Below are 4937 nucleotides of genomic sequence, written 5' to 3'. Positions count from 1 at the left end.
ATATATATATATATATATATATATATATATATATATATATATATATATATATATATATATATATATATATATATATATATATCGTTATGTGCATCAAAAGAACAATATGATATGACTTGAATAAAATCAAGTGTGTGTCTCTCACCTCTCATTCCTTGGGAATTCCCACAGTATATAAGAAGTGGCGGGACACAAAGAGAAGAACACACACCCACCCCTCCTCTCTGACTTCCCTCCACTTCCATATTCCTCACTGTAGGCTGATTTAATTAAAAATACCCAGCAGCACCACCCTGGACCTCACCCGCCAAGGTGGGACCTCTAGGCACAGGGAGACATTGTCATTTACTGCTTGTAGACACACACACACACACGTTCAAGCTTTCATAGTAGAAGGTAATCCAATCCTGACAAACATGATGCATTGACCTGACAGGATGGCATTTCAAACTTTGCTACTCTATCAAAAAGCACTGTGCTGTTTAGGGGACCCTATCATATGTAGTGTGGTCAAAGCTTTTTAGAATAAATATTTTAATGAGCCAAGAATGCATGCAGTTTTTAAACCAAAAAATTCAAACACTTCTCCATAGACAATCAATTTTCTTTCTTAATCAATGCAATGCAATATCAAATTTTCCTTTTTCTACCCATTGATTGTGGTGGCTACCGTATACATTATGTCTAAGGCAAGCAGCATCATGTCAACTGTATATGTGAGTTATCTAAACATAAATCAACATAATTAATCAGCACTTTTCGTCCATCCTAATATTGTAAGCCTTGTTTGACAGTTCTTGGACAATGTCTAATGAATGTGGAATGAGACAATGGCAATTAATTTTGTGATGATCTTGCCATTTGGAAAGGGCGGGTATTTTGTTTTAGGGGGTGGGAAGGAGCCAAATCGCAGACATGTTGCCACGGTGATAAGGTACTCCCTGCCGCCGTCGGGTCTCGTACAAGCAGGGAGCCATGGAGACTGGTGGATAGTGACAGACAAAGTGACAAGTCCACAAGGATGGTAGGTCAATCTTGAGCTCAATTCCTCAAACTTCCACAGGGATGTTAGGCACTTAATGTAATGTTAGCACGAATGGTGTCTGGTCTGGTCACTAACTTCCATTCTGTACAGCTTTTGAAAGTGGAAGTTTGAATAAACGTCACTGGCACACACACATTATCACCATTACAACGTTTTAGAGTTTTTCTGAATTGTTAATACACTAAACCCCAATCTCTGAACCAAATTCTCACTAGCTTAAACCAATTTGTCAAATAAAGCACTCTTTCTGCTAAACCTTAAACACGTTTAGGCAGTTAGGCTCTATTTGCAAATCTCATGCACTCTTTTTGCAAAACCTTAAACAAATTCTCATTCACTTAAACACTTATCACACTGTGATGCATTTGTGCTGGAAAATGCTAAACACAAGCGGCAAAAGTTAAACACAACTAAAGCACAGTTGTTATCGTTTACACATAACGATTCAGAATTGTTCACACTTGTTTCTAATGATGTGATCAAACCAACTGTACAAAATATGAGCCAGTTCAGAGTGCACAAGTGGTACAGGTGACTGAATGATGATACGAACAATATGGAAACAGTCTGAGAAGGAGAGGAGGAAAAGTACAAGTAAGAAGTGGAGGAAGAGGATGAGGAGAGAAAGAGTAAGGTTTAGAGAGTGTTATGTGTTCTCCATTTTTCTCTGTAGTGGCTAATGAATGTTCTGTAGTGTTTATTTTATTGACTCGTGTGTGTGTGTGTGTGATCTGAGTGCAGCATTTGATTTTGAGTGGAAGTGAAATGGTTTTGCACACACACCCACCCCTCCTCTCTGACTTCCCTCCACTTCCATATTCCTCACTGTAGGCTGATTTAATTAAAAATACCCAGCAGCACCACCCTGGACCTCACCCGCCAAGGTGGGACCTCTAGGCACAGGGAGACATTGTCATTTACTGCTTGTAGACACACACACACACACACACACACGTTCAAGCTTTCATAGTAGAAGGTAATCCAATCCTGACAAACATGATGCATTGACCTGACAGGATGGCATTTCAAACTTTGCTACTCTATCAAAAAGCACTGTGCTGTTTAGGGGACCCTATCATATGTAGTGTGGTCAAAGCTTTTTAGAATAAATATTTTAATGAGCCAAGAATGCATGCAGTTTTTAAACCAAAAAATTCAAACACTTCTCCATAGACAATCAATTTTCTTTCTTAATCAATGCAATGCAATATCAAATTTTCCTTTTTCTACCCATTGATTGTGGTGGCTACCGTATACATTATGTCTAAGGCAAGCAGCATCATGTCAACTGTATATGTGAGTTATCTAAACATAAATCAACATAATTAATCAGCACTTTTCGTCCATCCTAATATTGTAAGCCTTGTTTGACAGTTCTTGGACAATGTCTAATGAATGTGGAATGAGACAATGGCAATTAATTTTGTGATGATCTTGCCATTTGGAAAGGGCGGGTATTTTGTTTTAGGGGGTGGGAAGGAGCCAAATCGCAGACATGTTGCCACGGTGATAAGGTACTCCCTGCCGCCGTCGGGTCTCGTACAAGCAGGGAGCCATGGAGACTGGTGGATAGTGACAGACAAAGTGACAAGTCCACAAGGATGGTAGGTCAATCTTGAGCTCAATTCCTCAAACTTCCACAGGGATGTTAGGCACTTAATGTAATGTTAGCACGAATGGTGTCTGGTCTGGTCACTAACTTCCATTCTGTACAGCTTTTGAAAGTGGAAGTTTGAATAAACGTCACTGGCACACACACATTATCACCATTACAACGTTTTAGAGTTTTTCTGAATTGTTAATACACTAAACCCCAATCTCTGAACCAAATTCTCACTAGCTTAAACCAATTTGTCAAATAAAGCACTCTTTCTGCTAAACCTTAAACACGTTTAGGCAGTTAGGCTCTATTTGCAAATCTCATGCACTCTTTTTGCAAAACCTTAAACAAATTCTCATTCACTTAAACACTTATCACACTGTGATGCATTTGTGCTGGAAAATGCTAAACACAAGCGGCAAAAGTTAAACACAACTAAAGCACAGTTGTTATCGTTTACACATAACGATTCAGAATTGTTCACACTTGTTTCTAATGATGTGATCAAACCAACTGTACAAAATATGAGCCAGTTCAGAGTGCACAAGTGGTACAGGTGACTGAATGATGATACGAACAATATGGAAACAGTCTGAGAAGGAGAGGAGGAAAAGTACAAGTAAGAAGTGGAGGAAGAGGATGAGGAGAGAAAGAGTAAGGTTTAGAGAGTGTTATCAAGGCTGGATCTGTCAGACCAGAGGGTTTTTTCTCTGTCTAGCAAAAAAGACAACGTTACTTGTGATGTGGACAAAGTCCTCAGGCCGGACTCAAGCACAAAGACATGATGCTGAGACAGAATGAATCTCTCCTTGACCGTGATTTTACAGTTGCACAACTTACAGTATTTGAGTGTCCTGTAACATGCTATTCATTTATAGTTGTATTTGACCTTTTTGGCCTTTGCAGTTGGACTGCAGTATCTTTGCAGTATCCAAGTGCTGAATATATACAAACATTCCATACTTTTCAATATTCAGCACAATACTATTCTTGCAGTACATACTGTACAATAGGCCTATACAATATATTTACCTTACTAAGTTGCGATTACTATACTTTTTTACAAAATTGCAAAATGGTTTACTCAATACAATATACATTTTTTTCTGTAATGTTCTGGATGCTGTGTTCTCCATTTTTCTCTGTAGTGTCTAATGAATGTTCTGTAGTGTTTATTTTATTGACTCGTGTGTGTGTGTGTGTGTGATCTGAGTGCAGCATTTGATTTTGAGTGGAAGTGAAATGGTTTTGCAGTGATAGTTTGATTTTGATGGAAGAGTCAGAGTTTTCGTGAATTTAGTTTGAGTTTTGAGAAAATGAGTGATGGTTTCAAGAAATGTGTTTTAGCAATTCAGAAAAACTGTAACACACTTTGTAGTACATTATTTAATGTTGTAACTATCTTTACTTTGCTAATGATGAAATGGAGTTTATGCCATGAGACTGCAGTAAACTAACTGGGGTCCCTGATTCAGTTCCCTGCTGTTTAGGGTCAGGAGTCTGATCAAACTCAATGTCAGTGTGCCCATTGTGTACATGGCACTAGTGTAAGTTATAGGAATCTCCATAGTAACAAGGAAAGGGAGACAGAGTGGCGGCATGGAATACTCAGCTCAATTCAGGACTGCATACTGTGTACATGTACTTTTGACATTGATTCTACGGTAGTGTGTGGATAGGTGCCAACTCTTCCTGAAAATACCAATGTTTATCAAGGTAAATAATAATTCCCTCTGTGAGTTCTTGCTAAAAATCTCATATTAACAATGATCAGATAGTCTGTGCCTGCACTGCTGTTCTAAACATTTGTCCAGGTGATTCCAATAACTCAAATCGCAATGTTAAAGTAACCAATTACATTGTGGAAATGCAGAATGAAATATGATCTACGTTTGAAATCAGCAAAAAAAAGAAAGAAAAAAAACAATCTCACAAAAGCTTTGTAAGTGTCTCAGTGACTGACACAGGGGTTTTGAGAACCTGTTGCCAGTCTGTTCAAGGACAGAAACAGACTCAGTGTCGCCCCTTTACAGACAGGCAAGAGATTTAACTGCAGCTTTGTAATACAAGTGTGTCACCTAGTGGATGGGTGGAGTGATTATGTTAATTTAAAATTCATCCCATGTGCAATGTCAAATTGTAATTGTAAAATAATCTATCTATCTATCTATCTGTCTGTCTGTGTCTGCCTGCCTGCCTGCCTGCCTGCCTGTCTGTCTGTCTGTCTGTCTGTCTATCTGTCTATCTATCTATCTATCTATCTATCTATCTATCTATCTATCTATCTATAGG

This window comes from Sinocyclocheilus grahami, unplaced genomic scaffold (genome assembly GCF_001515645.1).
Source record: "Sinocyclocheilus grahami isolate Dianchi unplaced genomic scaffold, SAMN03320097.WGS_v1.1 scaffold185.1, whole genome shotgun sequence".
In the NCBI taxonomy this organism is placed as follows: domain Eukaryota; kingdom Metazoa; phylum Chordata; class Actinopteri; order Cypriniformes; family Cyprinidae; genus Sinocyclocheilus; species Sinocyclocheilus grahami.
The sequence above is the reverse complement of the archived record's forward strand: the minus strand, read 5'-3'. Positions refer to the sequence as shown.